Source organism: Salmo salar, chromosome 14 (genome assembly GCF_965601325.2).
Source record: "Salmo salar chromosome 14, fSalSal1, whole genome shotgun sequence".
NCBI classification, from domain to species: Eukaryota; Metazoa; Chordata; class Actinopteri; order Salmoniformes; family Salmonidae; genus Salmo; species Salmo salar.
In genome coordinates this window covers 95,781,332-95,794,186 of record NC_138304.1, presented here as the reverse complement: position 1 = coordinate 95,794,186, position 12,855 = coordinate 95,781,332, and the positions used below count along the sequence as shown (strand labels likewise).

The window sequence follows — 12,855 nt, the reverse complement described above, 5'->3', positions numbered from 1 at the left end:
GAATGGGGAAGCTTATGTAAAATCTCTGAAATGGGGAAGCTTATGTAAAATCTCTAGAATGGGGAAGCTTATGTAATATCTCTAGAATGGGGACACTCATGTATTATCTCTAGAATGGGGAAGTTTATGTAATCTCTCTAAAATGGGGCGTTTAAAAAAGTAAAAATGTATATTTTCAAGTTTCAAGTGTTAATGCCATGTGCACAAGTACTGTGAAATTCCATTCTTACAAGCTCCAAACCCAAAAATGCAGTAATCCATTTTAATGTAGCACTAAAAAATAACAGAAGGTAGAACAAAAACACACGAGAAATAAAAATAAGAAAAAAGAACCTGAGAAAGTAAGAAGCAATATTGTATCTGCAATGGTTTGAACATTTTATGTTATGCCCCTGGACGCATATTCATACAACTTCTCAGATTGCTGATCTAGGAACAGTTTCACCTTTTAGATAACAATGAATAAGTTTATATGGCCCTGAGGGTGGGGGGGAACCTGGTCCTAGATCAGCACATGACTAACCTCGGCGGTCTGCTGGGAGCTCTGCATGGTCATGAAAAGGTTCTCTGATAATAGCTATGCTCCGAAACGGAAGCTCAGTTTGGCATGTCTTTTGACCCATTCCAAAACGGTCGATATGACGCATTTAACAAAGCATTTCCATTCAGGAAAAGACTGGAATATTAAATAAATGAGGCTTAGAGATGAGTCACCAACTGGTTTAAGGAGGGCAGGTGGAATAGTGCATTTCCGTGTTGTTGTTTTTTGGAGAGGAGGCTATAACAGAACGTAGAAAAAAACTAAACTTAAAGGGGATGCTGATATAAATAGTATGCTATTTCGCCTGTCAATGCGTGAGTAGTACACTACGGTAATGAAACTTTTTTCATATGCTGTATTTGGAACCTTTGCGCCGAGTTGACGTCAGCAACAGGGTGCGCGCCTGCCGGGTCCCCGGCTAACAAGAGAGAGAGATGGGACCGCGCATCTCCGTCCTCCACTGCTGAAGCGACTGCGAGGAGCCAGATGCCGACTGTGAGCCGCTGCCTGTGGATATCGCGGATGCCAGTGCAGGCGAGAGCTAGTGGAGAGACAGACCCATTTACACTCAGCCAAGGCGAATAACGGAAGGGGAGGCAGTGGAAGAGATAAGGAGAGGAGGTTTTTCAGAGTGGTTTTCAGCTTCGGAAGAGGAGCTATGATAGCAGAGGAGGACTCGGAATTTTGAGCACCACGAGAGGAAGAAAAAAACGCGTTATCCAGTTCTGCTGCGGCTAGTGAGCGCATTCTCTGCTCGGTTTGGAATAGCCTACAGTGTGTTTACATGAGACCATGGAGATACGGCTTGGATTTATCAAACGCCACTTCGACAGTTTGTGAAAAAAATTGGACCTTCATTTTTCAACGGCATTTTACTCTCTTTTTATTCGTTGGGATTGTGTTTTTTAGTGTATTTTTTCCGTTGGCATATTTTTTGTTTTATCTATGGTGTTTTATTATTTATGTCGTCTTTTCCTTCTTTCCCAATTTCTTATTTTTGTATTAATCGGTTTTGGAGGAGAGCTCGGAGTGAAGATTTGTGGAGAGAAGATGCTGCGCTGCTCGTGTGAATGATATACTCTCTCCCCAACTGAGACGTGCCATGGATGGAAAACTTCATTTGCATCTACGAAACCGATCGGGAAATATCCGTTGCATCGAATAACTACTGCTGACATCGATCAGGTAAGAATCCATATCGAATATGTGTGTTTAGTAAACACTATGCTGTATATGACAGCTTAGTTGTGTGCGTAGGCTTTAAGATATTGACACGGACAAGCTTTTGAAAGTGTCCCTGGTAGAAATCGTGTGTGAATGTGTGAATAATTTATTTTGTGTTGAATACCTTGTTTTAACGTTAATCAGTAGCATGGTAGAATTGGTCCAAAGTTGGCAGGCGACCTTTTATCCAGCAAGTGCATCTGCAGTCAGTCGCGGGGATATAGCTCATGACTTGTGTGCTGTGAACCTGAACCAGAGTACCGGTCACGCAAAATCACAATACGTTAAATAATGTTTCTGTGGCCCAACACGACATGTGGTACTGGTCTCTCTAATCCTGGTTTTCGTGCCAGTGGTGTTCTATTGACGTTTGCCTCTCAACCTATTCAGTCAGACATGTAACTTTGCGCAGTGTCGAAATGCACACAGACTCGCTCTCGTCAACCTTAGTGGTGTAGGCAAGGGATCCTATTCCATGCTTTAGAGATGGGTTGGGAATCACAGCAAGCCTTCTCCTCCGCGACTCAGGGGTTGTCTTTTCACACTTCATGTACACCAACGTGTGTTCAATAGACACATTTCCTAGCTAAAAATAAGAATAGGTTTTATTTTTTCTCTGTGTGTGTGTATGTCTTCTCTCCCTCGCGCCCGTACACGTGTGTGTTTGAGTGAGTCCATTCTCTTGTGGAATGCTAATGAGGGAAGTGTCATGTCTCCGGTCCATTGGGGGGGTCGTTATTGGACTGAATGATTTCATGAATATCCGTCACAGTAGACTAGACTAGACCACTGGTCTCCAAACTGTGGGGCTCGGGCACAAGGGGTTGGGGGGGGGGGGGGGGGGGCTATGCGAGATTTGGTTGGGGGGGGGGGGGCCCCACCTCGTGGCAAAACATTTTAGTGACACCCCTCTTGAAGGTGAAGAGAGAAATTTCATTTTTTATGTTCATTTCCTGCAATTCTACCATGGGAGCATAGAGAAAATGTTGCATACAGTATTTGACAGTACTATTCTCAATACTCTAAAACATTACAGCATCCCTGTACATTTTCAGCAGGGATGCTGTAATATGTTTTACAGTAAGGGAAATGGTACTTTAAAATACATTACAGCATCTCTGCTGAAAAGTGTAATTACAGTATTAAGTTGGCAACACTGGTACCAGTATAATGCTGTAAATGTCCAGGGAAAAGTTTTACAGTGTATCTTTGCGCCGGTCCCCCAGGTGCGTTGTTTGCCGTTACCAACGCAAACAGGTGGCTCTCGTGACGCTGAACGGTGCTGACAAACGGGACGCGTCGGTGGCCGCGTGAGGAGCCTCCGAGCGCTCGCTCTCCCCCGGCCATCTGTTGAGCGTGCCTCGTCTTGCGTTTCCTCCACATGCGCTCTGCCTGAATACAATTTCCCATTGGTTTTCATCACATCCGTTGAATAATATAATGTAAACACAAGACTTGGCTCAACCTCATTTATTCAAGTCAAAACAACATGACATGACATATGTGAATATAATATCCACTGTCTTGCAAACCATAAGACATGGATTTAAAAACAATCTAAAGTCAGATTTTAGTTTTCTTTTGGTTATGGTTAGAATGTGGGATTCTATGACGTAACTCCTGAATGTGAATAGTGACAAATCCCGTCTCACTCCCTGGTCTCAGTGCTAATGGTGCTCGCGGTGCCGTGACCCCTCTTAATGGGGATGCAGCACCAGGATGGCGGATATTACCAAAGGGGTGATGGGAGCATCAGAAAGGGGAGCGCTCCGGTTTAAACCACGTGTTGACGGTAGAGGACAATCTGGTTAACATGATGCATGAGATGGATTCACCTTAATGATGATGCACCGTCTCAATCAGAGAGAGAGAGAGAGAGAGAGAGAGAGAGAGAGGAGAGGAGAGAGAGAGGAGAGGAGAGAGATGAGAGAGGAGAGAGAGAGAGAGAGAGAGAGAGAGGAGAGATGAGAGAGAGAGAGAGAGAGAGAGAGAGAGAGAGAGAGAGAGAGAGATTCAGAATCACAACCTTTGAATCATGGATTAATATCTGAACAGCTGTTTAGGATATTACTCTGATTATAGTATGGCAGATGTAAAACTCATTAATGTAAAGTATCTCAGAATTACACACTACACACAGACTCTCCATCTCCCCTCTCTCCTCTCTCTCTGTTTCTCTCTCTTTCTCTCTCAGCCTCTCTCTTTCTGTCACTCTCGCTCTTTCTTTCTCTCTCTTCCCCCTCTCTCTCTCTCTCTCTCTCCCTCTCTCTGTCTTTGTCTTTCTCTGTCTTTCTCTCCTCTCTCTCTCACTGTCTGTCTCTCTCTTTCTGTCACTCTCTATCTCTTTCTTTCTCTCTCTTCCCCCTCTCTCTCTCTCTTTCCCTCTCTCTCTCTCTCTCTCTCTCTCTCTCTCTCTCTCTCTCTCTCTCTCTCTCTCTCTCTCTCTCTCTCTCGCACACTCACACTCACACTCACTCACACACACACACACACACACACACACACACACACACACACACACACGCCTGTGGTGCACGCCTGTGAAAACCTGGAGGGGTATGAGGGTTTGAAGGACTGTTTCCATGCCTTGGTGTCCAGGGAATAAAGTTGTTGGCCTTCCTTCACTCCTCCTGTGTGTGAGCACTCAGTTTTTCTGCATGTGTCTCACACTGTGAGTGTGCATGTGTGTGTGTGTGTGTGTGTGTGTGTGTGTGTGTGTGTGTGTGTGTGTGTGTATGTGGTGCATATGGACCATGGGCCAGGCAACAGCTTGGTCTTCCCTGGATCAGTGCACCCTGGCCAGGCCATTGTTCCACCATCATCTCCCTCCTCTATCTTTCGCCTGGATCTTTCCATTCCTCATGTACTCTCTTCTCTTTCTTCATCTTAATCTCTCTCCACACGTCCTCTTCTATCCCGCCATGGTTTCATCGTCCTCATATTCACTTCTCTCTAGCTCCTCCAAATCTCTCTCTTTCTCCATTCCTCTATCTAACCTGTATATCCCTATTTTCCTCCCCCTCCATACTCCCTCACACCCTCCTTAACCGCTCCATCTCCCTCCATACTCCATCCCACCCTCCTTAACCTCTCCATCTCCCTCCATACTCCATCCCACTCTCCTTAACCTCTCCATTTCCCTCCATACTCCATCCCACCCTCCTTAACCTCTCCATTTCCCTCCATACTCCCTCACACCCTCCTTAACCTCTCCATCTCCCTCCATACTCCATCCCACCCTCCTTAACCTCTCCATCTCCCTCCATACTTCATACCACCCTCCTTAACCTCTCCATCTCCCTCCATACTCCATCCCACCCTCCTTAACTGCTCCATCTCCCTCCTTACTCCATCCCACCCTCCTTAACCTCTCCATTTCCCTCCATACTCCATCCCACCCTCCTTAACCTATCCATTTCCCTCCATAATCCATCCCACCCTTCTTAACCGCTCCATCTCCCTCCATACTCCATCCCACCCTCCTTAACCTCTCCATTTCCCTCCATACTCCATCCCACCCTCCTTAACCTCTCCATCTCCCTCCATACTCCATCCCACCCTCCTTAACCTCTCCATTTCCCTCCATACTCCATCCCACCCTCCTTAACCTCTTGGGGCTAGGTGGGACGCTAGCGTGCCACCCGTGGTGCACTCCATCAACAGCAGGTGCATTTCAAGAGCGGCAAATTTGAATCCAAATAAATGTCAAAATTCCAATTTTTCAAAAATACAACTATTTTACACCATTTGAAAGATAAACATCTCCTTAATCTAACCACGTTTTACGATTTCAAAAAGGTTTTACGGCGAAAGCATAAATTTAGAGTATGTTAGGACAGTACATTTACAAGAGTTGTGTGTAATGTTTTGTCAAGTCAAAGACAGGGTCACCAAAACCATAAAACCAGCTAAAATGATGCACTAACCTTTTACAATCTCCATCAGATGACACTCCTAGGACATTATGTTAGACAATGCATGCATTTTTAGTTCTATCAAGTTCATATTTATATCCAAAAACAGCGTTTTACTATGGCATTGATGTTGAGGAAATCGTTTCCCTCCAATAACCGGCAGTCAAGTCAGCGTCACAAATTAAATAATTAAAATTAGAAAACATTGGTAAAATATTATATTGTCATTTAAAGAATTATAGATTTACATCTCTTGAACGCAATCAACTTGCCAGATTTAAAAATAACCTTACTGGGAAATCACACTTTGCAATAATCTGAGCACTGCGCCCAGAAAAATACGCGTTGCGATACAGACTAGACGTCATGTTGGGGAGATCTAAAATCGAAAATACTATGTAAATAATCCATTACCTTTGATTCTCTTCATCAGATGTCACTTCCAGGTATCACAGGTCCATAACGAATGTAGTTTTGTTCAAAAAAGCTCATCATTTATGTCCAAAAATCTCCGTCACGTTAGCACATGATGTAAGCCAGCCGGACTTCTCGTCATGAACGAGGGGAAAAAATATATTTCCGTTCGTTCAAACATGTCAAACGTTGTATAGCATAAATCATTAGGGCCTTTTTTAACCAGAACATGAATAATATTCAAGGTGGACGAATGCATACTCTTTTATAACGTATTGGAACGAGGGTACCCAACATGAACTCGCGCGCCAGGTGTCTAATGGGACATCATCGTTCCATGGCTCTTGTTCGGTCAGATCTCCCTCCAGAAGACTCAAAACACTTTGTAAAGGCTGGTGACATCTAGTGGAAGCAATAGGAAGTGCCAAAATATTCCTAAGCCCCTGTGTTTTTCAATGGGATAGGTTTAAAGTCAATACAACACATCAGGTATCCACTTCCTGTCAGAAAATGTCTCAGGGTTTTGCCTGCCAAATGAGTTCTGTTATACTCACAGACACCATTCAAACAGTTTTAGAAACTTTAGAGTGTTTTCTATCCATATATAATAAGTATATGCATATTCTAGTTACTGTGTAGGATTAGTAACCAGATTAAATCGGGTACATTTTTTTTATCCAGACGTGCAAATGCTGCCCCCTAGACCCAACAGGTTAACCTATCCATGTCCCTCCATACTCCATCCCACCCTCCTTAACCGCTCCATCTCCCTCCATACTCCATCCCACCGTTGTTAAACTCTCCATCTCCCTCCATACTACATCCCACCCTCCTTAACCTATCCATGTCCCTCCATACTCCATCCCAACCTCCTTAAAAGTGTGTGTCTGTGTATGTGTGTCTTTGTGTGTGTGCACGTAGTTGTATTGGTATGTGTACCTGTATGTGTACGTGTGTGTGTGTTTGAGTCTGAGCTCTCTCTCTGCTGTGTTAAGGCTGATATTTAAATTCTTTCTTGACAGGGCTGTCAGAAGTGATCTGGTTGGCTGGCTGGGTCCTACTGAGCAACACACACTGACCAACAAGCTTAACAGACTCATAATCACATCTACAGGCTCCTCTGTCAGATCCCCTCACATCAGAACACACTACAGTATAGCACCACTACCACTTCCTCAAACAGAGAGACGGAGAGGGAAGAGAAGGGAGGGAGATGGAGGGAGAGAGGGAGATAGGGAGGAGGAATCAGAGAGGGAGAAGGGGGAGACAGAGAGAGAAAGAGAGAGAGTTAGAGATTGAAAGAGAGAGACAGACAGACAGACAGACAGACAGACAGACAGACAGACAGACAGACAGACAGACAGACAGACAGACAGACAGACAGACAGACAGACAGACAGACAGACAGACAGACAGACAGACAGACAGACAGACAGGGAGACAGGGAGACAGACAGACAGACAGGGAGACAGACAGGGAGACAGACAGATCGAGAGAGCTAGGGAGAGAGAGATAGATACAAATATATACATATATATATATATATATATATATATATATATATATATATATATATATATATATATACAGTTGAAGTCGGAAGTTAACATTACACTTAGGTTGGAGTCATTAAAACTTGTTTTTCAACCACTCCACACATTTCTTGTTAACAAACTATAGTCTTGGCAAGTCGGTTAGGACATCTACTTTGTGCATGACACAAGTAATTTTCGCAACAATTGTTTACAGACAGATTATTTCACTGTATCACAATTCCAGTGGGTCAGAAGTTCACATACACTAAGTTGACAGTGCCTTTAAACAGCTCGGAAAATTCCAGAAAATTATGTCATGGCTTTAGAAGCTTCTGATAGGCTAATTGACGTTATTTGAGTCAATTGGAGGTGTACCTGTGGATGTATTTCAAGGCCTACCTTCAAACTCAGTGCCTCTTTGCTTGAAATCATTGGAAAGTCTAAAGAAATCAGCCAAGACCTCAGAAAAAAATTGTAGACCTCCACAAGGCTGGTTCATCCTTGGGAGTAATTTCCAAACGCCTGAAGGTACCACATTCTTCTGTACAAACAATAGTACGCAAGTATAAACACCATGGGATCACGCAGCCATCATACCGCTCAGGAAGGAGACGTGTTCTGTCTCCTAGAGATTAATTTACTTTGGTGCGAAAAGTGCAAATCAATCCCAGAACAACAGCAAAGGACCTTGTGAAGATGCTGGAGAAAACAGGTACAAAAATATCTATAGCCACAGTAAAACAAGTCCTATATCGACATAAGCTGAAAGGCTGCTCAGCAAGGAAGAAGCCACTGCTCCAAAACCACCTTAAAAAATCCAGACAACGGTTTGCAACTGCACATGGGGACAAACATCGTACTTTTTGGAGAAATGTCCTCTGGTCTGATGAAACAAAAATAAAACTGTTTTGCCATAATGACCATCGTTATGTTTGGAGGAAAAAGGGGGATGCTTGCAAGCTGAGGAACACCATCCCAACCGTGAAGCATGGGGGTGGCAACATCATGTTGTGGGGGTGCTTTGCTGCAGGATGAACTGGTGCACTTCACAAAATAGATGGCATCATGAGGTAGAACAATTATGTGGATATATTGAAGCAACATCTCAAGACATCAGTCAGGAAGTTAAAGCTTGGTCGCAAATGGGTCTTCCAAATGGACAATAACCACAAGCATACTTCCAAAGTTATGGCAAAATGGCTTGAGGACAACAAAGTCAAGGTATTGGAGTGGCCATCACAAAGCCCTGACCTCAATCCCATAGACAATTTTTGGGCAGACCTGAAAAAGCACGTGGGAGCAAGGAGGCCTACAAACCTGACACAGTTACACTAGCTTTCAGGTGGAATGGGCCAAAATTCACCCAACTTATTGTGGGAAGCTTGTGGAAGGCTACCCGAAACGTTTGATCCAATTTAAACTATTTAAATCCAATTTTACAAAATACTAATTGCATGTATGTAAACTTCTGACCCACTGGGAATGTGATGAAAGAAATAAAAGCTGAAATAAATAATTCTCTCTACTATTATTCTGACATTTCACATTCTTAAAATAAAGTGGTGATCCTAACTGACCTAAGACAGGGGATTTTTACTGTATATATATATATATATATATATATATATATATATATATATATATATATATACAGAGAGAGAGAGAGATTGTGTATGCATGTGCTCGGCTCGCTGTATGTTACATTACGTAAGCACGGCGGAGAGGACTCTCCCTCTGTTGCCATGCTGCATTTAGAGCAACAGATGCCTCTGTCACCGGGGCGGATTTCACTTGGCTAGTCCCGGGGTGACTCTGTCAATATTTGCTGTGGGTGTCATCTTGGTTTGGGGCGCTCTTCAAGCATGACTGGGCCTGGGTGGGGGTGAGGGCAGAGTGAAGCTAGCAAGAGCACAACTAGAGCCCCAGACCTGCTTCTGCAATTAATTAAGCCTTTTGGCAAAAAACTCAAAGGATGGGCCTCCTTGGGAATAGATAAGGGGGAAAAATAAACAAAACAAATGAATTGCCAAGAATTGCTGTGATAATGCACATTTCTGATTCGTATTGTTCACGTGGTGTGTTGGTCTGTTCCTAACCCAGCGGTGTGTTAGTCTGTTCCTAACCCAGCGGTGTGTTGGTCTGTTCCTAACCCAGCAGTGTGTTGGTCTGTTCCTAACCCAGCGGTGTGTTAGTCTGTTCCTAACCCAGCGGTGTGTTGGTCTGTTCCTAACCCAGCGGTGTGTTGGTCTGTTCCTAACCCAGCGGTGTGTTGGTCTGTTCCTAACCCAGCGGTGTGTTGGTCTGTTCCTAACCCAGCGGTGTGTTGGTCTGTTCCTAACCCAGCGGTGTGTTAGTCTGTTTCTAACCCAGCGGTGTGTTAGTCTGTTCCTAACCCAGCGGTGTGTTAGTCTGTTCCTAACCCAGCGGTGTGTTAGTCTGTTCCTAACCCAGCGGTGTGTTGGTCTGTTCCTAACCCAGCGGTGTGTTGGTCTGTTCCTAACCCAGCGGTGTGTTAGTCTGTTCCTAACCCAGCGGTGTGTTAGTCTGTTCCTAACCCAGCGGTGTGTTGGTCTGTTCCTAACCCAGCGGTGTGTTAGTCTGTTCCTAACCCAGCGGTGTGTTGGTCTGTTCCTAACCCAGCGGTGTGTTAGTCTGTTCCTAACCCAGCGGTGTGTTAGTCTGTTCCTAACCCAGCGGTGTGTTGGTCTGTTCCTAACCCAGCGGTGTGTTGGTCTGTTCCTAACCCAGCGGTGTGTTAGTCTGTTCCTAACCCAGCGGTGTGTTGGTCTGTTCCTAACCCAGCGGTGTGTTGGTCTGTTCCTAACCCAGCGGTGTGTTAGTCTGTTCCTAACCCAGCGGTGTGTTAGTCTGTTCCTAACCCAGCGGTGTGTTAGTCTGTTCCTAACCCAGCGGTGTGTTGGTCTGTTCCTAACCCAGCGGTGTGTTGGTCTGTTCCTAACCCAGCTGTGTGTTAGTCTGTTCCTAACCCAGCGGTGTGTCTAATTATGTGTATACGTGTGTGTCCAGTAGAAGTCGACTGATTATGATTTTTCAACGCCGATACCGATACCGATTATTGGGGGACCCAAAAAAAGCCGATACCGATTAATTGGCCAATTTTTTTATTTATTTGTAATAATGACAATTACAACAATACTGAATGAACACTTATTTTAACTTAATATAATACATCAATAAAATCAATTTAGCCTCAAATAAATAATGAAACATGTTCAATTTGGTTTAAATAATGCAAAAACAAAGTGTTGGAGAAGAAAGTAAAAGTGCAATATGTGCCATGTAAAAAAGCTAACGTTTAATTTCCTTGCTCAGAACATGAGAACATATGAAAGCTGGTGGTTCCTTTTTTACATGAGTCTTCAATATTCCCAGATAAGAAGTTTTAGGTTGTAGTTATTATAGGAATTATAGGACTATTTCTCTCTATACGATTTGTATTTCATATACCTTTGACTATTGGATGTTCTTATAGGCACTTTAGTATTGCCAGTGTAACAGTATAGCTTCCGTCCCTCTCGTCGCTCCTACCTGGGCTTGAACCAGGAACACATCAACACCAGCCACCCTCGAAGCAGCGTTACCCATGCAGAGCAAGGGGAACAACCACTCCAAGTCTCAGAGCGAGTGACGTTTGAAACGCTATTAGCACGCACCCGGCTAACTAGCTAGCCATTTCACATCGGTTACGCCAGCCTCATATTGGGAGTTGATAGGCTTGAAGTCATAAACAGCGCAATGCATTGCGAAGGGCTGCTGGCAAAACGCATGAAAGTGCTGTTTTGAATGAATGCTTACGAGCCTACTGCTGCCTACCATCGCTCAGTCAGACTGCTATATCAAATCATAGACTTAATTATAACATAATAACACACAGAAATACGAGCCTTAGGTCATTAATATTGTCGAATCCGGAAACTATCATCTCTGTCACGTCCTGGCCAGTATAAGGGTTAATTGTTATTGTAGTTTGGTCAGGACGTGGCAGAGGGTATTTGTTTTATGTGTCCGGGGTGGTGTTTTGGTAAAAGGGTGTTTGATTTAGTATTTCCGGGTTTTTGGTTTATGGTCTATGTTTATGTATTTCTATGTGGAGTCTAGTAAGTGTGTTTCTATGTGGAGTTAATTGGGGGTGGACTTCCAATTGAAGGCAGCTGTGTGGTGTTGCCTTTGATTGGAAGTCCTATATTAGTTGGGTGTGTTTGTCTGTGTGTTTGTGGGAAATTGTTCTGTGTTTAGCCTTGTGCCTTGCCAGACTGTCAGTGGATCGTTCGTTCTCTTGTTTGTTGTTTTTGTGTTCGTTTTGATTTAATAAATGTTCAAAATGAACAAACACAGTCCTGCTGCATTTTGGTCCTCCTTCACCGACGATACCCGTGACAATCTCGAAAACAAAACGTCTTTCCTGTCAGTGAAATACGGAACCGTTCCGTATTTTATCTAATGGGTGGCATCCCTAAGTCTAAATATTCCTGTTACATTGCCCAACCTTTAATGTTATGTCATAAGTACGTCAAATTCTGGCAAATTAGTTCGCAACGAGCCAGGCGGCCCAAACTGTTGCATATACCCTGACTCTGCGTGCAATGAACGCTAGAGATGTGACACAATTTCATGTTAGCAGGAAATATTAACTAAATATGCAGGTTTAAAAATATATACTTGTTTATTGATTTTAAAGAAAGGCATTGATGTTTATGGTTAGGTACATTGGTGCAACGACAGTGCTTAAATCAACACCCGTGTGGCGAAGTAGGCTATGATTCAATGATAAATTAACAGGCACCGCATCGATTATATGCAACGCAGGACACGTTAGATAAACTAGTAATATCATCAACCATGTGTAGTTAACTAGTGATTATGTTAAGATTGATAGTTTTTTATAAGATATGTTTAATGCTAGCTAGCAACTTACCTTGGCTTCTTGCTGCCCTGGCGTAACAGGTAGTCAGCCTGCCATGCAGGCTCCTCGTAGAGTGCAATGTAAGGCAGGTAGTTAGAGCGTTGGACTAGTAACCGGAAGGTTGCAAAAACGAATCCCCCCTGAACAAGGCAGTTAACCCCCGTTCCTAGGCCGTCATTGAAAATAAGAATGTGTTCTTAATCTGACTTGCCTTGTTAAATAAAGGTGTAACATTTTTTTTTTTTCAATTGACAAATCGGTGGCCAAAAATACCGATTACCGATTGTTATGAAAACTTGAAAT

The 12,855-nt window shown here is 43.6% G+C and overlaps 1 protein-coding gene across 1 annotated transcript in view; it reads left to right on the top strand.

The window, feature by feature from the left end:
* Window positions 1-1,009: 1,009 nt before the first annotated feature.
* Window positions 1,010-12,855, top strand: part of LOC106592038 (adhesion G protein-coupled receptor B2) — a 468,281-nt gene continuing 456,435 nt past the window's right edge. Inside the window, 1 exon segment of the mRNA XM_045694922.2 lies at window positions 1,010-1,726. The gene's annotated coding sequence lies outside the window, so the exon portion shown is untranslated.